The 20,921-nt window shown below is 38.9% G+C and overlaps 1 protein-coding gene across 21 annotated transcripts in view; it reads right to left on the bottom strand.

Annotated features, from left to right (window-relative positions):
- jakmip3 (Janus kinase and microtubule interacting protein 3) overlaps positions 1 to 3,928 on the bottom strand; it is a 377,671-nt gene extending 373,743 nt beyond the window's left edge. For all 21 annotated transcript variants that reach the window (XR_015760937.1, XR_015760934.1, XR_015760936.1 and 18 more), the window contains exon 1: positions 3,806 to 3,928. The gene's annotated coding sequence lies outside the window, so the exon portion shown is untranslated. The remainder of the gene's footprint in view (positions 1 to 3,805) is intronic.
- Positions 3,929 to 20,921: the final 16,993 nt, after the last annotated feature.

The following is a 20,921-nucleotide window of genomic DNA, read 5'->3' as shown; positions in this document are numbered from 1 at the left end:
CAGCGAGTCCCTTCGGACCCGGTCCATCTTTGACCTCCATACAGTCTCATCCCCTCTGCAGCCTCCCTAGGACCTCACCATTAAGTGTATAATTCCTGCTAAGATTTGCTTTCCTAAAATGCAGCACCTCACATTTATCTGAATTAAACTCCATCTGCCACTCCTCAGCCCATTGGCCCATCTGATCAAGATCCAGTTGTAATCTGAGGTAACCTTCTTTGCTGTCCACTGCACCTCCAATTTTGGTGTCATCTGCAAACTTACTAACTGTACCTCTTATGTTCATAACCAAATCATTTATGTAAATGATGAAAAGTAGTGGTTCCAGCACCAATCCTTGTGGCATTCCACTGGTCACAGGCCTCCGGTCTGAAAACCAACCCTCCACCACCACCCTCTGTCTTCTACCTTTGAGCCAGTTCTGTATCCAAATGGCTAGTTCTCCCTGTATTCCATGAGATCTAACCTTGCTAACCAATGTCCCATGGAGAACCTTGTTGAATGCTTTACTGAAGTCCATATAGATCATGTCAATCGCTCGGCCCTTATCAATGCTTTTTGTTACTTTTTCAATCAAGTTCATAAGACATGATTTCCCATACACACAACCATGTTGATTATCCCTAATCGGTCCTTGCTTCTCCAAATATGTGAAAATTCTGTCCCTCAGGATTCCCTCCAACAACCTGCCCACCACCAATGTCAAGCTCACTAGTCTGTAGTTCCTGGTTTGCCCTTACCACTTTTCTTAAATCGTGGCACCACGTTAGCCAACTCCAGTCTTTCAGCACCTCACCTGTGACTATACAATTATCTCAGCAAGAGGCCCAGCAATCATTTCCTTGGCTTCCTGCAGAGTTCTAGGGTACACCTGATCAGGTCCTGTGGATTTTTCTACCTTTATGCATTTCAAGACATTCAACGCTTCTTCCTCTGTAATATGGCCATTTTACAAGATGTCACCGTCTAGTTCCCCACATTCTATATCTTCCATGTGCTTCTCCACAGTAAACACTGATGCAAAATACTCACTTAGTATCTCCCCCATCTCCTTCAGCTCCACACAAAGGCTGCCTTGCTGATCTTATTTGCTCCCTAGTTACCCTTTTGTCGTTAACGTATTTGTAAAAACCCTTTGGATTCTACTTATCTCATGTCCCCTTTTTGCCATCCTGATTTCCCTCTTAGGTATTCTCCTCCTGCCTTTATGCTCTAAGGATTCACTCAATTTCTCCTGTCTCTACCTGACATATGCTTCCTTCTTTTTCTTAACCAAACCCTCAATTTCTCTAGTTATCAAGCATTCCCTAAACCTAACAGCCTTTCCTTTCACCCTAACAGGAATATAGAACTTTCTAGCATTTCACAATTTGTAAAATCTACCATTGAAAAACGTGTATTTGTGCATTGGTTCAAAACAACTATATTAATAGAAATGATGGGTTTTTTTCTGTGATTAGTTGGCCTTTTTGATAACTGCAGATAACACTAGCTTGTCGACTATGTACATTTGCAAATAGAAATATGGTTCACAAAACAGAAGTCTGCATTTCATTTAAGATAGGACAAACACACTAGCACACTTCCATTTAATGAAATAATTGTTTAACCTAATGTCTTATTTATTTCTTATGGAAATTAAATGCATTTAAAACTTCAGTGGATCAGCGTGACATATTTTCAGCATGTAATTATCTCATTAGAAGGTAATAATACTATAGGTACTAAATTACTCTATTCATACTTGGTCAATTGAGCAAATACCACATTGGGTAGATGATGAACAATCAGGATATAACCCCGCAAAAGTCCATCACACAGTAACTTAAATTTGGGAGATTCACGTATAATCTCATTTTATCATTCCATACTCCAGCAGTGACCAGAAAAATCTAGTGCTTTATATAATGTGGCATATGGGTATCCAGCAAAGCTTCAGCAGTGGTGTTAGGAACTGAATTAATTGCTGTCATTAAAAAAAATTGCGAACACAGGATAATACTAGCATTGCAAATGTTAGTATTAACCTGGCATTGCTTTATTTGTAACAGTTGCCCTTGCACATCTGTGCTACTTATTTATTATTTCAAATGAAAAGATTTCCAATATGGGGGTAGCAAGGATTTCTGAAATAACTGAAGTATGGTCTGAGGAAGCAATATGGAAAATGTGGAAGCAACAAATATAACCTGTAGCTTCTTCCATGCCCTGTTAGCTTCTTAGACATGACATTACAGAAAAAGGTGCCATATTATGCTGACTGTGCAGGCAAACGTGGTGCTAATACTTAGCTTTCCTGGAGTTCAACATTTTTGATAATACACTAATTTTTCAAAGAATCAGTTCTTATTTATCATTTTGTGTCAACTGCAATTATGTTATGCCACCCAAATGTTGGCTTTGATTTGTTTTGTTTAAAATCTTTCAACAAACATTAATAATAACTTTAGGGTTACAATTACATCTGTATGTAAGCCTTCTTACAAAAGAGCTTTATAGTGGTGGTACAATAATCCTATTCTTCATCACCAGGCTTGTAATGCCATTCTAGAATACAAATGCCTGCTAGATCTTGAGAATATTTGTAGAGTCTTTAACTCCTACCATCCTGTCTCTGAGCGAAGCAGCTACCATCTTCTCTCATGAAAGTTAACATTTAAAGAGCATTTAACTGCATTTTGCAATCCATGTAAAAACACAACCACAGCACAATATCTTCCATCGCATTTTTATGCACAACTTGAAGGAAATGTATCAATTATAAAACAAAATTACATTCCTGTTGCTTCCAATAAATAATTATATTGATCTCAGCAGTTAACAAGCAATAGTGAGAGAAACATCGCATCACACACAGTAACCAAGGACCATAAAAGATTGCACAATAAAATAGCAGCAATAAATATCTAATTCAATTATAATTGTCAGATAAAGTACTAGGGATGCCCTCACTGAAAATAGATACATGGTTATACATTGAGGAACCATGGCAGGTTTGACTGATCCTTCAGATTCCGAATGTCCCATGTCTAAAAGCTGCAGTCTGCATATTAAACAGTTACCAGGCGCAAGGCTTTACATCAATTACAAAACAGTGAGTGGAATGAGATTAAAATGAAATTTACAGCATCACTGAATGAGAATCTTCCATTTCAAACAGAGTTTAAATATTACCGAGCAAAAGCCCAGAAATAACTACAAATTATAAATATATAAATTTGAGACATTGACGCTATTAAAGTGATAAGACTGAAAAAGCATATGTCAATTATAACCTCTGCATATCAAATGTTTACAAAATAACGATTTCAATTCAGTTTTCCCCCTATGATAATATTAATTTCAAACAGGCCTACTCCCTTTCTGGTTCTCTTTCAAAGCACTGCAGTTTACCCTACATTGGTACAACTAAACAACAGTACATCAGACACATAACAATCCTGCGTGCAAGGTGAAACATCTTTAGTTCAAAAATTGAATCACTAACCTTAAATGCATGTTCCAAACGATAGTGCACAGACTGCTGTACATGGTAATGTTCTAACATCTGAAGAGGTGCAATTTTGTATGCATTGCTATTTATTCTCCCAAGCTATACATTGTCTTTTTCACAAATGTATTTAAAAGGTATTTTTCCATGTACACAGGATAGCATTATCCAAACAGAATGATCCGTCCTGATACTCCAGGAATTTATTTCAGGCCCTCAGCCTCTCTAATAAAAAAAATGCTGAAGACTCTTAATGATTCATCAAAAACCCCTCTGTGCATAATTTAAAATGAATCAAACAAGATATCTGCTTACCATGTGCACACCCCCAAGTAAAAGAATCAGGCCAGCAGAGACAGACTGAGGATGTATTTTACAGATGGGCTGCAGCTTCTCAGTGATTCTCTCTGAGCCTTGCTCCCTCCTGGGAGAATGAGCTCATTCCAAGCTGCCAACAGCCGCCCCTCAGCCATTGCAGTGTCACTGCAGATCGTCTACTGAGTGCAGGCACGTCACCAAGGAAGATCAGCTATAAAGCCAACCCATACCAGCCCTTCTCTAATTTGAAAGCTGAATGGGATATCGTTTATTCAGTTGTCTCCAAGCAAGAAATTTAAATGGAAAAGAATCTAAGTGTACTGTTGCAAAAGGTTGAAATTGGGGCTCCAAAATATCCTTTGCAGCCAGAAATCATTCCCAAATCCTAAAACTGTGAAAGTATTTTATCTACTTGAGAACACAGTGAAACAAATTAGAAGGTTACCATGGCATTCCAGCCAATTGTTTTCATTCACACATTATCTTTTCTGAGGCAGGATTATATAAATGCAGAAAAGCAGAATGTTGCAGTCTGCAGCAGAGACTGTGATCACTGGCATCGTTTTAGAAAAGCTACACCAAATTGATCATGTTTAACATGACCGACCCCCCCCAAGATGCTTCCACAAATAATCCTGCTTCATAGAGGTGCAGACAGGCCATCAGTGATAAGATTATAATTACAAATGCTCACAATGTAATTAGTCAATTAAATGAAAATTATACACATGGCATCCAATTTGATATAAATCGCAATAGGGAAGCTTTGGGGAACACTGATCCAAACCTTACTGTTGCTCTAAAATTATTTCTGGAAGAAATCAACACAATGAATCAGAGCAAAAGAAAGCTAATGTCTAAATATAGAACATTTAATTTTACTGCAAAAGATCATTGATATAATCTGCACACTTAGACGATAAGGATTAAGCAGCATTAATTTCAGTTATCCACACCTGATTCAACAGTGCCTGACTGCACAGAGCAGACATTAACTGACAGTACCTCCATGGTGTCATATTTGTGTCAAAATGCACTAACTGAATAATTCAAAACCTGAGCCGTTAGAGATTTAGTATCAGAAGGATTGTGTTATTTTCAATTTATGACATGTTTAACCTCCAAAAGCAAAAGCTGATCCTGAAAATGCAAACTAATGTGCAGACTTTACCTTTCCAAATCTTGAGATATTAAAAAAACATTTGAGATATACACATACAAACACACGGAAACATTATTAATACATGGCCACTAAGCAGTCAGGAAAATGAGCTGAAGATACCAAGTCACAAGGTCTCCAGAAAAGATAGAGAAAATGTAGAGGAGCAAGAGTAGCCTAAGAGGTGAAAGATAAAATAACTTCAATAATAAGAGAGAGTAAGCAAGTAGTGGCAATGTTACTGGTGGCATTAAGAAACAAAATAAAGAGAAATAGAATTAAGATTGTAGTGGGGGTTCATGTGTGGATAACCGTGGCAACTGTGATGTAGGTAGAGAGATTAGTCAAGCACATAACAAAGGTAAAGGGGTTTTAATGAGTGATTTTAATTTTCATATGGATTGCACTAAACAGACTGGCACATGTCAAAATATAGTAAATTTTTTGAATGTGCTTGGCATAGCTTTTTTTACAATATGTCCTGGAGCCAACAAAGGGTGTGCCATATCACACTTAGTAATGAATGATGAACCTGATTTAATTAATTAAGCCTATTGATGCATGAATGTTTATCTAATAGTGATTATAATGTGATTGAATTCAATGTAGTGCTACAAAGGAAAAGTGGAAAACAACTGTAAGATTCTTGATGTAGATGAGGTTAACTTCAATATACTGCTCACAACAAAATGGACAAATCAGCTAATGGGTATAATGACAGCATATCAGTGGATAGAGTTTAAAAAATGTATGATACAGAAATGTATTTGTATTCATTCATTGGATTTGGGCATTGCTGGCTTAGCCAGCATTTGTAGCCTGTTCCAAATTGCCCTTGAGAAGTTGATAGTAGTTCAAGAAAGCAGTTCACTGCAATCCATATGTACACCCAGAATACTATCAAAAAGCGAGTTCCAGAATTTTGGTGCAGTGACAATGAAGAAATGGTAATACAGTTCCAAGTCAGGATGGTGCATCACTTGGGGGAGAATGGCAGATAGTGGTCCTCCCAAGCATTTGCACTCCTTGTCCTTCTAGATGGCAAAGATTGCAGGTTTGGAAGGTGCTTTAGGAGGAGCCATGGTGAATTACTGCAGTGCATCTTGTAGGTAGTACACACCGGTGAGATTTTGCCACCAAAAAAGTGTTTTACCTGATGGCAACAATGTTCATGTTTCCTCCCGCACTATAACAAACTGGACATGAATATAGTGGAATTGAAGAATCCAATAGATATTTATTACAAACAACTATTATGTACAAGCATTATATTCATCAAACACATGTGCCTGAGCTAACATTAAACAATTAGATTCAACTGAGGAGCAGACTTGCAGTGGAGCATGATGTTTCAAGGGATCTGAGGTAAGCTGGAATATGAGAACCTTTATAGCCTTGGATCACATTTTATGATACATTGATGATATCATGAGTATATCTCTTACAGGCATATTGAAATTCTGAGCATGAGATATTATACAACACACAGTGCTGGTAGTGAGCATCATTGGGAAGGGAGTAAATGTGGGAGGTAATAGATAGGGTACCAGTCAAACTGGTTGCTTTGTCTTGATTGGTGCTGAGCATCTTGAGTATTGTTGCAGTTGCACCCATCCAGACATGTGGATAGTATTCCATTACACTTCTGACATGTACCTTGTAGATGGTGGACATAACTTGGTGAGTCAAGAGGAGAGTTACTTGTCATGAAAAGGTAAGATCACTTCATACCAAAATAAAATATAATGTTAAATTAAGAGATAAGAGAAAACTAAAGGTGAAAGCATACAAAAAATGTAAAAAAAGTTCAAGTTCTGACAAATAGGGGAGATAAGAAGTACTATAATGAGTGATGAAAACAAGAGTGCAAAACTGAAACATGAGCTGAACCACAAAAAATCTTATAATAGGTAAAAGAGTGGTCAGCAGTAATGTGGCCCATTAAGACTGACAAGTGATAGTGTCAATGCAAATTGAACAACGTTGAGTAGTTGAGTAGTTTCTTTGTGTCCTCATTTGGAGTTGAGGAGAATGTCAACTGGACAACCCAAGGAAACTGATATCAAATCAAGGACTCAGCAAATTAATGTAAGCAAACTGCATTAACAAAGAAAATAATGACAAAAATAAGTGACAAATATCCAGGAAGATATTTCTATTTTAAGAAGTTGCTTTGTGAACATTGCAGATGCCTTGATTATGATTTTCCAGACTTCTCTAGATTTGAGAACCTGTCTTTCATTTGGAGATTTCCAAAAGTCATCCTACCAATTAAGAAACTTGAGAGAGGGTAATCAGGGAATTATCAACTAAATAACCAATTATCTGTTGTGGGGAAATTACTATGGTCAATGGGCCAAATCTTCCAATTTCTGGATTGTTGGAGACCACATGAATAATTGAAGATGCATGACAGGAGCCAGTGGAAGTCCTAATTCATGGATCTATGCAGGATATACTCAAGTTATTTAAACTTTTGATGCGAGATTTCCTTGCTGTCCAGGATCTTTTGTAAATGTGTCCAACTCTGAGTTGGAGTCAGAGACATTGGACAGTTCCATAGTACTTACAGGATAGTGAAATGTTAGAAAGATTAAAACCTGATTTAACATGTGGATAACTACATAGATGACTCCTTAATCAGCACCTGACCATCCCACTACTCCCCAACCCAACTTGACTACTGCCACCCAACTGACTAAAACCCAACCCTCCCAACCAGATCACTCCCTACCCTGACCACTGACCTAACTGATACCCAAGTTCCAACTAACCTCTATGCAAACACCCACCTTGCTCTAGCTACTTGCCCAAACCTGCGTATCCCTTTATTTAAATAGGCAAGTGTATCTCTATTCAAAGTGGCATGTTGCATCAGGTAAAATACTTTTTTGGTGGCAAAATCTCACTATGTCAAACATAGTTGACAATTATGTTTAGCCATTGGGTTTTTCAGTGAAAGACATACCAAGTGAACAATGTTGGGTTATTGCATGAATCCAGTACAAATTTAGTTATGCCTTGCTCACATGAGCACAAAATGCTTTGTGATTATATATCAATTGTGAAAAAAATAAAGAATTGACAAGATAATCCTGGATTAGTCCATAATCCCTGAGTGGTTAAAGTTGCTGATTCTAGTTACTATCCATTACTAAACCTATTAAATTATTTCATAAAGGTTGAGTCATTGAATTCGGTCTGAGGGTTGCAAATGTTAACATAATAATAGCTAAGGCCCAAACTTGGTATGTCTTTCACTGAAAAACCCAATGGCTAAACATAATTGTCAACTATGTTTGACATAGTGAGATTTTGCCACCAAAAAAGTATTTTACCTGATGCAACATGTCTTCATGCAATACCTGTCAAAAGTTCTATGTTTTTTTCTCCTTACTGTCAAAACTGTCAAAAAAATACGACCATTAGAAAACTTCACACAAATATGGTTTCATAGCTAAACGTGTTCTCAACATCATAAAACATGCAGAATAAGAAATGTCAATGTCAGCTTTTATGTAATGTATGCCATGGGCTGTGCTGAGGGAGGATATTCCTGGAAATACATCCAGGGAAGTTATTTGGGTGGAACCGAGAAATAAGAAAGGGATGATCACCTTATTGGGATTGTATTATAGACCCCCTAACAGACAGAGGGAAATTGAGAAACAAACTTGTAAGGAGATCTCAGCTATCTGTAAGAATAATAGAGTAGTTATGGTAGTGGATTTTAACTTTCCAAACTTAGACTGGGACTGCCATATTGTTAAAGGTTTAGGTGGAGAGGAATTTGTTAAGTGTGTACAAGACAATTTTCTGATTCAGTATGTGGATGTACCAACGAGAGAAGGTGCAAAACCTGACCTAGTCTTGGGAAATAAGGCAGGTGACTGAGGTGTCAGTGGGGGAGCACTTTGGGGCCAGTGATCATAATTCTATTAGTTTTAAAATAGTGATGGAAAAGGTTAGACCGGATCTAAAAGCTGAAGTTCTAAATTGGAGGAAGGCCAATTTGATGGTATTAGGCAGAGCTTTCTAAAGTTGATTGAGGACAGATGTTTCCAGATAAAGGAACAGCAGAAAAATGGAAAACCTTCAAAAATGATAGTCCAGAGACCATATGTTCCTGTTGGGGTGAAAGACAAGGGTATGAGTTGTAGGAAGTGCTGGATGGCTAGAGAACTTGAGGGATGATCACGAAAAAGAAGGAGGTATATGTCAGGTATAAACAGCAGAGATTGAGTGAATCCTTAGATATTATAAAGGAAGTAGGAGTACACTTAAGAGGGAAATCAGGAGGGCAAAAAGGGGACATGAGATAGCTTTGGCAAATAGAATTAAGGAGAATCCAAAGAGTTTTTACAAATACATTAAGAACAAAAGGGTAACTAGGGAGAGAATAGGCCCCCTCAAAGATCAGCAAGGCAGCCTTTGTGTGGAGTCGCAGAAAATGGGAGACATAAAAAATGAGTATTTTGCATCAGTATTTACTGTGGAAAAGGATATGGAAGATATAGACTGTAGGGAAATAGATGGCGACATCTTGCAAAATGTTCATATTGCAGAGGAGGAAGTGCTAGATATCTTGAAGCGGTTAAAGGTGGATAAATCCCCAGGACCTGATCAGGTGCACCCGAGAACTCTGTGGGAAGCTAGAGAAGCGATTGCTCAGCTTCTTGCTGAGATATTTGTATCATCGATAGTCACAGGTGAGGTGCCAGAAGACTGGTGGTTGGCAAACGTGGTGCCACTGTTTAAGAAGGGTGGTAAAGACAAGCCAGGGACTGGTGAGCCTGACCTCAGTGGTGGGTAAGTTGTTGGAGGGAATCCTGAGGGACAGGATGTACATGTATTTAGAAAGGCAAAGACCAATTAGGGACAGTCAACATGGCTTTGTGCATGGGAAATCATGTCTCAAAAACTTGATTGAGTTTTTTGAGGAAGTAACAAAGAGGATTGATGAGGGCAGAGCAGTAGATGTGATCTATATGGACCTCAGTAAGGCGTTCGACAAGGTTCCCCATGGGAGACTGGTGAGCAAGGTTAAATCTCATGGAATACAGGGAGAACTAGCCATTTGGATACAGAACTGGCGCAAAGATAGAAGACAGAGAGTGGTGGTGGAGGGTTGTTTTTCAGATTGGAGGCCTGTGACCAGTGGAGTGCCACAAGGATTGGAGCTAGGTCCTCTACTTTTTGTCATTTACATAAATGATTTGGATGCGAGCATAGGAGGCACAGTTAGTAAGTTTGCAGATGACACCAAAATTGGAGGTGTAGTGGACAGCGAAGAGGGTTACCTTAGATTACAACAGGATCTTGACCAGATGGGCCAATGGGCTGGCAGAGTGAGGATGAGGAGTGGCAGATGGAGTTTAATTCAGATAAATGTTAGGTGCTGCATTTTGGGGAAGCAAATCAGCCCAGGACATGTACACTTAATGGTAACCTCCTAGGGAGTGTTGCTCAACAAAGAGACCTTGGAGTGCAGGTTCATAGCTCCTTGAAAGTGGAGTCCCAGGTAGATAGGATAGTGAAGAAGGCGTTTGGTATGCTTTCCTTTATTGGTCAGAGTATTGAATACAGGAGTTGGGAGGTCATGTTGCAGCTGTACAGGACATTAGTTAGGCCACTGTTGGAATATTGTGTGCAATTCTCGTCTCCTTCCTATTGGAAAGATGTTGTGAAACTTGAAAGGGTTCAGAAAAGATTTAGAAGGATATTGCCAGGGTTGGATGATTTGAGCTATAGGGAGAGGCTAAATAGACGGGGGCTGTTTTCCCTGCAGCGTTGGAGGCTGAGGGGTGACCTTATAGAGGTTATAAAATTATGAGGGGCATGGATAGGGTAAATCGACAAAGTCTTTTCCCTGGTGCCAGGGAGTCCAAAACTAGAGGGCATAGGTTTAGGGTGAGAGGGGAAAGATATAAAAGAGACCTAAGGAGCAACTTTTTCACGCAGAGGGTGGTACGTGTACGGAATGAGCTGCCAGAGGAAATGGTAGAGGCTGGCACAATTGCAACATTTAAGAGGCATTTGGATGCGTATATGAATAGGAAGGGTTTGGAGGGATATGGGCCGGGTGCTGGTAGGTGGGACTAGATTGGGTTGGGATATCTGGTCGGCATGGACGGGTTGGACTGAAGGATCTGTTTCCATGCTGTACATCTCTATGACTCTATCTTAGTATATTCAGTTTGAGGAGAATGTTTGGATTAGCTTGCTGGCAGACCACAAACTTGGACAGGGATTATCAGAGTCTGCCCAAAATGGGCATTAAATCAATGAAGCAACATGCCAATTTGCCAAGGAAGAGCTAAATCATTTTCAAATTCATGCTTAATTTGTAGGTATCCAGCAGTTTTAGGAAGGTGGGAAATCAGTTTAGCGCAGTTCCAATCGCAGTGTTGAGCTGCCACATTTTTAAGGGTGAGATGAATTAAGTATTTATTGTTAAGCAAATCCAATGTTAGATGGCAGAATTACTGTTGAACATTGGGCAATGAGAATCTATAAGTACAACACAGCTTAATTGATGAAAGTTCCATTCAATTTCAGAGAAGTACTTTTACTGTAGGTTCAGTAGATTCCATAGTGCATTTCCTCCATTACAACAGCTCCTATACTTCAAAAGTACTTGGTGGGTTGTAAAGTTCAATACGATGATTCCAAAATCATGAAAGGCTCTATAAATGTAAGTTCTTTTTAAAAAAAAGATATCTCCATTACTTTCAATTTTAGCATTAAATCTTTTAGTGAATTGCCTGCAATAAGCCATTCGCATTCACAAACAGTACCTCAAGGCTAGAAAATTGAAAGCAAAGAGAAGTTCCCTTACTTCACATAAAACCCCCGAAGCAATATAGACCTCAATTCTTAGCAAGCTGTATTAAACATAAGCTGATCATTCTCACTTCAAAATCATTGAAAACCGAATGAACATTGCAAAACTGTTTCAATGCCAACGTGCTTAATCTACTATATATTTCTTACCAGTAAATCAAGACAGGCCAGTTAGTTAGCTAAATATCTGTCATTGACGATGTAGCATGCAGTTTGGCAAAAGGGGAACAATTGGTGTACTGTATTTTGAATAAAAAGGCATATGATAATTGTTCAGATAAAAGCTTAATACTCAGGATAATTCCTACAATGAGAGTGATATATTCGTGTGGATAGACAATTAGTTAATGAAAAGGAAACAGAGAATTGTGTTAAATGGATCATTTTCAACTTGGTGGACCATAACGCATGGATTGCTGTAGGGATCATAGCTTGGCCCTCCACTATTTTCAGGCTTTGTTAATTGTTATTATTATGAAAATGTGGGTATATTATACCTTTAAGAGAGTTAAAAGCTAGCAGTGACAGCACCAAGTGTTCTCAACAAGATACAATGTAACATGTTCTCCAGCTACTGGGGTAGCTAAGGTAGCTGGTTGCCTGGAAATGACAAAACCGATTTAAATTAAGCCAATCAGTTTAAACTATGCTCCAAAAAAAAATTACCAAACTCAAATCCAGTTTGAATTGAGTATATTGACAATCTTAAAAGCCAATGACACAATCCAATACTTTTGGGGGGGGTATAAGACCAGGGAAAATTGAACAGTTGAGAGGAGAACTGCCAAGCTACCAGCATGTAAAGATCGTCTGAAAAATAGCTCTCTTAAGAGTAACCTTTATCAATCAGTAACCTGTGAAGCAGAATCCCCAAGAAGAAGAAAAGAAGACAGGAATTCAGAGAAAACTGAAAGCTGCCTGGTTTTGAGACAAGAAGTTTTGTTTTGTAAATCTTAAACAGGGCTTTGATCGGACTGGTATTGTAGAAGGTGAAGGTAAAAGATAGGTTAGAGGAAGGACTTGTAAATAGTTGTTAGTTAATTATTCTCTGTTATACTTTAAGAAATAAAGTTGTTTATTTTTACAGTAAATAGTTCTTGGCTCCTTGAATTTTCAGTTTACTGCATGGGATAAATCTTTTCTGGGTTGCTGCTTTAAACTAATCAGGAGTGTTTACCCGTGTTGTAACCATTTGGGGCTTGGGTCCATGATTTGAACTGGTTTAGACAGATTTGAATAGATTTGGGGTTACAAAAAGTCCCAGCAGATTTAAACATTTGCAGGTTAGTGTCCTAGATCTTTAAATAAAATGTAGGTGAGACAATTTGGTGATTTGTGGTTGATTAAATTGAAAGTGAGAGAAATGGCTCTTAAAATTGCTAAAGAGGTTATGGGGCTTGAAAATGATTCTAAAATTTGCCAAGAAAGTTTAGAAGGAAAGAAAAAGGCCACTCTTTTAGAATTAGCAAATAATTTAGATTTGGGTTTAACCAAGGACAAAGGTAAACCTGAAATTGTAAGGGAATTACTCAAATACTTAGGTGTATCAGAGAATCAGACAAGTGCGGTAGAGATAGAAAAACTTAAATTACAATTAAGTAAAATGGAGTTAGAAGATAAACAAGCCGGAGATCTCACACTTAAATTATGTATCGGAGGTGAGGGAGGGACTAAATAAAGTAGGTGAGTTAGCTAAACAGCACCTAAAGAGGGCGCAGTATAGAATGAAGCAGGTGGCAGATAAAAAGCTCTGAGACTCGGATGTTTTCCCAAGGGGATGACGTATTTTACTTAACCAGTGATAGGAGATCCCTTCAAAGCCAGGTTTAGTGGTCCCTATCAAATTGAGAAACGTTTGATTAGAAAATTAGAATCCCTACAGTGTGGAAACAGGCCCTTCAGCCCAACAAGTCCACACTGACCCTCCGAAGAATAACCTACCCAGACTCATTTCCCTCTGACTAATACATCTAACACTATGGGCAATTTAGCGTGGCCAATTCACCTGACCCGCACATCTTTGTACTATGAGAGGAAACCCACACAGACAAAGGGAAATTGTGCAAACTCCACACAGTGCCATGGACCTAAGGCTGGAATCAAACCTGGGTCCATGGCACTGTGAGGCAGCAGTGCTAACCACTGAGCTACCATGCCACCTTAAGTCAAGTGAACTATAGTAAAGATGCCAGATAGAAAGAAAAGGTATTGAGTGTGTCATGCGAACATGTTGAAACCGCATTATACTAGAGAGAAAGAACCGGAGAAACAGGTGTTAGTTACTGCCCCACAGAGTGAGGAATCAAATCAAGGTGATGTGGATTTTGATGTGCTTCAAATTAGATTTTAAAAATGAAGAAGTCCTTGACGAGTGGGATAGGTTAGTAAGCTATCTGTCTCAGGAGCATAGAATGCAGTTGAAAAATTTATTACTGCAGTACAAGGACATGTGTAAGAATCAAATGAGGAGGACTACTGATATTGTACATGAAGTAGACATAGGAAATACTGCTCCAATAAAACAACACCCCGATCGACTGTTTCCCATGGATTGGTGTTGGGATTCTCGCTTTTCCAGATTTATACAAACAATTTGGGGATGGGTCTCTGAATTTGCAGATGATAGTAAGCTAGAGAATAGTGAATTGTGAGGATGGTGCTGAATGGTTTCAGAGAGACCTTTCCAAGTTGTCCAAAGGACAGACACTTGGCAGATGAATTTTAATGCAGAGAAATGTGAGGTAATGCATTTTCAAAGAAGAAATACTGAGAGACACTACAGGCTCATTGGTACATCTTTGAGGGGTTCATGTGCATGATTCTTTGAAGATATTCAGGCAAGTTGAAACAGTTGTTGGAAAAGCCGATAGGATCCTTGGATTTATAAATAGAGGCACAGAATGTAAAAGCAAGGAAGAATTGCTACACCTGGACAAATCATTGGTCAGACCACATTTGGAATATTGCATTCAGTTCTGGACATCTTAGTTAAGGAAGGATGCTGAAGTTCTAGAGAGAGTTCAAGGGATATTTAGATACTTTAGATACAACGGAAGATTAGAGAAATCAGACTTAATCTCCTTGGAACAGAGAAAATTAAGGGGATGAGCTTACTGAAGTGTTCAAAATTATGAACGATTTTAACAAGGTAAAGAGGTATTTCGGTTTCCACTATCTGGTATATCAGTAACTAGGGCTCACAATTTCAAGACTGTCAGCAAGACAGCTAGGAGTAAGATGAGGAGAAACTTCTTTAGTCAGACAGTTGTTAGGATTTGGAATGTGTTGCCTGAGAGTGTGATGGTGGCAGATTCTACAGGAAGTTTCAAAAGTGAGTTGGATATATATTGGGTAAAAACAATGACTGGAGATGCTGGAAACCAGATTCTGGATTAGTGGTGCTGGAAGAGCACAGCAGTTCAGGCAGCATCTGAGGAGCAGTAAAATCAACGTTTCGGGCAAAAGCCTTTCATCAGGAATAAAGACAGAGAGCCTGAAGGGTGGAGAGATAAGCTAGAGGAAGGTGGGGTTGGGGAGAAAGTAGCATATTCTTGTAGAGAGAGGAGGAAAACTTCTTCAAGGCAGGCATCCTTGCAAGAGGATTCACAGTCGGGTTAAAATCAACTATGTAAAAGCAATGACTGCAGATGCTGGAAACCAGATTCTGGATTAGTGGTGCTGGAAGAGCACAACAGTTCAGGCAGCATCTGAGGAGCAGTAAAATCGACATTTCAGGCAAAAGCCCTTCATCAGGAATAAAGGCAGAGAGCCTGAAGGGTGGATAATCTTTCAGGAGCCAGGACAGACTCAAAAGATCGAAAGCTTCCTTCTGTATGGTAACATTGTATGTATCTAGTGCATTTAATGCTGTGAATAAATAATGTTCATTATCGAGAATTATTTTTACAGTTTATTTATTATATTCCAATAGCTGATTATTGAGATTATTTCACAGGCTATGGGTAGTTTTTACCTTCATTGCTTGGCCAGTAAAGTCGTATAACCTATCCATTGTCCAACACTATTTATTTAGATTAAAATCAATGGAAATAACATCAGGAAATTCAACAAAAGGCTGCCAACAGCTAATCCATTTTATTGTCCAAAGGATGAAGGTGATAATGTACTAGGACTCCTCAACCACATACCCCACTTCCACTGTTAGACATGTACTCAACGATAAGCTGGAGATATTGCTCTGGCTGGACCATGATCATCAAATACTTGACAGCTGTATAACCAAAGACTTTCTGTACAATGCTTATGAAGGGCTTATGCCCAAAATGTCAACTCTCCTGCTCCTCAAATGCTGCCTGACCTGTGGTGCTTTTTCCAATGACACATTTTTCAACTATAACTGTCCAGCATCTGCAGTCCTCACTTTCTCCTTGTTTATGTACAGTGAACTGGCCATTGGTCATGATTACTTGAGCATCCATACTTCTAATACAAGGCCAACTCCAAACAAGATGTGAAGATGGCCGACATTGATAACTGGGAGACAATTGGCGAATGTGGGAGGAAAGAACTTTGTGGATCTACTTCTCAAACGTGACAGCAACTGGTGAAGGTAAATGGTGGACGAGAGGGCTATCACGTAACTTTAGCACAGCTTGCCCAAAACCTTGACAGATCACTTTATGTTGAATAATTGCGGATTTTACAGTACAGGCAGTAACATTTTGTAAACCCATTTGACTAAGGGTAATTGCAGAAGAGGTAATATATTAAACACCCTATTTCTTACATATGTTGTGGAGGGGTTCACTTGTGTTCTGCAGACCACTGTCAGTCGCAATTAGTTAAAGAACACTGAACATTCTTGATACGGTAGTCAATGTGTCAACAACAATTGCACTAGTAATACCTTTGATTTGTTGCACAAAAGGCATGTGCTCTGGTGATGATCCATTTGAGCTGGACATCATCAGGTATTGAATTAGCTTTATTGTTACATGTACTCAAATGAGTACAGTGAAAAGATTAGTAGTCGCCACTTACAGTGTCGTGTTGGGGACAATCCTTAGTTACATAATAGAGAAATGAAAAAAAAAGGTTACATTACAGCTATACACAGTATGATCATAAGTCAGAAAAAAACAAGAAGCAATGTTAAAAAGACAAACATCACAATCTCTCTCCAAAGGCTCTCTGCAGCAGACCAACGTAGGGAGCCTCCATGTGGTTGGACTGCTGGCTGCCACCATCAAAAAGAGAAAAAAGAACAGATGGAGCGGAGGAGCTCTAGCTTAAGCATCCTACTCCACTGCCACCTTACTGGAAATAGCTTGCTGAGTTGGCTTTGCTGGGCTTTGACTAAAATCAATGTGATCAATGTTATTGTAACTTTAAGATCAGTCTGGAATTCTTGGTGTTGCAACTAATGGGTTTAATACCTTGTAGGCATAATATGTAAATCCATGTATATTGATAGCCCCAAAAAAAGGCCTGCTGTATCAATTGCATGAAAGATTTTATACATTTAAGCAAAGGAGCTGTATTGACATTGAAGGCAGAATGCATGGCATGTCAAGCCTATTGTTACCTTATCATGAGTGGACTGCACCACATTGTGCCAAATTCCTGAGTACAGCACTTTTACCAGAATTATTCTTGTCATTTAGTACATATTGCTCATTCCTTTTGGTTTACATCACTTGGAAGAAGGTAAAAGTTTCAGCTTTTCTGACAGCGTTTCTGTGGTGTGTCAAATGGGCAGACATATACCGTCTGTCTGGGGCCTTTAAGCTGTGATGTTGCAGATATGTCTTGACTTCATTGACATGCTTGCATGCCATGAATGGAACTTTGGAAATGTATTTGACGTTGTTCTTTGTGTAGTACTTCTTCACATGCTTTTGTGCATGTCTAGTGTGTGTCACTGGCATATTGTTTCAATTTATCTGTAAGTGCCTTTCTGAGGGGTGTTTTGGCTAAATTAGCTTCAGAGAAATCACATTCCGTATGTTTGCATTGACACCTGCCTGAGTCGCTAGTTTCATCCAGCTCTTCTCGGTATAACTTGAACTCAAATCCATGTCCAGTTAAATTAATTCAATGCTAAATTGTTGTTCTTTAATATGGAAAATGTTGCCAGGATCTTTGCAGCCATATCGGAAATATCTGATTTGACACTTCTTAATTCTTCATTTCAAGAAAAAGAGTTTTTTTTTGTCTTTCATTATCAGCTATTTGTTGATGGAGGAGTAAAAATTGATTTGGTAATTCAACAATTGAAATTCTGACAGAATCTCAATGGAGTGCCAATACATGCTCATGTTTGCTTTCAGTCTTTACTGTGTCTTTTAAAATACCAAAAACTTGCATTGTGTAGTGCATTTTTTGGGTTATTTTGTTAATGATTGCTTTTCTTGACTGTTGCTGCTTTTAAAGTAGCAGACTTGTAGGTTGAAATGAATTGAATTGAATTGAATTGAATTGAATTGAATTGAATTGAATTGATTGTCATGGGTACCGAGGCACAGTGAAAAACTGTCTTGCGAGCAATACAGGCGGATCACATAGTTAAGTAGCATAGATAAGTAAATAAATAGATAACCAGCAGCAAAAACAAAAACACAGGTACAGGCAAATGTTAAGAATTTGTGAGTCCATTCAGTATTCTAACAACAGTAAGGTAGAAACTGTTTTGAAACCAGCTTGTGCATGTGTTCAGGCTTCTGTACCTTCTCCCCAGTGGTAGAGGTTGTAGAAAAACATTGCCTGAGTGGAATGGATCTTTGAGAATGCTGGCACTTTTCCTTGACAGCGGGCCTGGTAGATGGATTCTATAGATGGGATGTTGGCCTTTGTGATTGCCCGGGCCAAGTTCACCACTCTCTGTAACTGACTCCAATCTTGAATGGTACAGTTGCCATACTAGCTAGTGGTACATCCAGACAGAATGCTCTTGATGCTGCACATATAAAAGTTGGCAAGGGTATTCGCTGTCATGCCAAATCTCCTCAGCTGCCTGAGGAAGAAGAGATGTTGTTGGGCTTTTGTAACCAGTGCGTCCACATGAAGAATCCAAGAAAGCTTAATTTGGATGACCACTCCCTGGAGTTTGACATTCTGCACTCGTTCCACCTCTGTGCTGTTAAAGTGTAGGTGGGCATGAGTAACATCTCGCTGAAAGTCAATAATGTGTTCCTTGGTTTTGCCGACATTGAGAGCTAGGTTGTTCTCAGTGCACCATTTTCCAGGTCTTCTACCTCCTGTCTGCACTCTGTTTTGTTGCCATAAAACCGATTATGGTGGTGTCATCCGCAAACTTGTAAATGGCATGAGTCTGGTATTTGGTGACACAGGCATGGGTACACAGTGAGTACAGTAGGGGGTTGAGTACACACCCCTGCGGGCTCCAGTGTTGAGTATTAGTGAGGATGAAATATTGATCCCATTGGTCACTGATTGTGGCCTGTGGGTCAGGAAACTGAGGATCCAGTTGCAGAGAGTGCGGCTTAGTCTGAGATCATTAAGCTTAGTAATCAGTCTCGAGGGGATAATAGTGTTGAAGGCTGACTATAGTCAATGAGTAAGATTCTTACATAGCTGTTCTTGGTGTCAAGAAGTTCTAGGGAGGAGTGTGGTGCAAATGATATGGCGTCTATTGTGGATCTGTTGGTCCGACAGGCAAATTGGAGAGGTTCAAGAGGAGTGGGAAGGCTGGAGTTGATTAATGCCATGACCAGTCTTTCAAAGCACTTATGACCACCAAAGTTAGGGCCACTGGGTGGTACTCATTGAGACATGCTACATGAGCCTTCTTAGGTACAGGGATGATGTGGGCCCCCTTGAAACAGGCAGGGACAGTGGACTGCTGCAGGGAGAGAGAAGACCTTTCATTCATTAATTACAAAATTGATATTCATTACAAAAAATGAGTAGTAACATCATATTTTGTTTTTATGCAGTTCCCAAAAAACAACTTTGCATAATTGACTGCTGTCTGGACACAGAAAAGGCCTTATTAATATAGAAAATAATATGTTCTGTGGGTTTTTGTATCTTGTTTCTAGAATTGCTTTGTTAGTTGTCTTTACACTTGTAAAGTTTCTGTATTTTAAATCAGATCAGCTGTGGCCTCCTGTTTTTAAGCGAATACTCAAAACCTGAATTCTTGTTGAGACAAATGCCTTCAAGTTGGCGAACAATACTATTTACATTGCTATTGTATCACAGATTTACACATAATCTGTACTGTGTGCACTGGTGTTACTGTGTAATAAAAAGTTAACTCATTGACTGAACACATGACATGGAATCGATCGAACTAGGAGCATGGCTGAAGGTGGGCGCTTTATTTCAGAATGTAACCTATCATGATATCATATAACAGTCTTAAAGATACACCTTTTGTCCAGTCTGAAATGAACACAACACAACAAAAATGTTGTTTCCAATATAGAGGTGCTGCGTCAAATCTTTAAAGACTCAAAATAAGGACTAACCACATTATGTTTCAATGTAACTTTAAGATGTTCTGATGAAAGGTCATTGACCTGAAATATTAACATTCTCTCCACAGATGTTGCCTGCCGAGTACTTCCAGCATTTTCTATTTTTCTTTCAGATTTCCATGCAAAGTCTGCCATATTCTGCTTTTCAATTAATCTTAACAATAGTTAGCTATTTTACTATAGAGCCAAGGTTAGAGAAATATGAAAATATTGTTGGCCATTTTCTAATTTCCCTCAGTTCTTGTTCACATTCAGAGTGAATAAAAAATATGTAAAATATTACTGCAACTGCCCCATCTAGTGGTAACAATGGCCATTTAGTGGAAATGAAGGAAAGCAGAGGTATGCACAGGTACTGTTTCATTTTTGCAAACTCAAGAATATGAATTTAGGACTTGTGCCTTGCACGCATGGAGTAGAGGACAGCTTTGCCTTGACTTTGTTTCAACATTCACAGAGATTATTTTACCTCCTCCGGTTCAGTTTATTTTGTTTCCTTGAGGAAGTTCTTATTTTTATTTTGTTTTCATTTGCAGTGGATCATGATTTTATATCACACACTGGGTTAAGGCAAGACAGTTGAGGATTATGGAGGATGGCCTTTCAGAACAGTGCAGTTTATCAGTTGGGCCGGCGCTAATCCGCATTC

This window comes from Chiloscyllium plagiosum, unplaced genomic scaffold (assembly GCF_037043375.1).
Source record: "Chiloscyllium plagiosum isolate Xiang-an unplaced genomic scaffold, Cpla_swu_hap1 HiC_scaffold_22, whole genome shotgun sequence".
Classification (NCBI taxonomy): domain Eukaryota; kingdom Metazoa; phylum Chordata; class Chondrichthyes; order Orectolobiformes; family Hemiscylliidae; genus Chiloscyllium; species Chiloscyllium plagiosum.
This window is presented reverse-complemented; position numbering and strand designations above follow the sequence as displayed.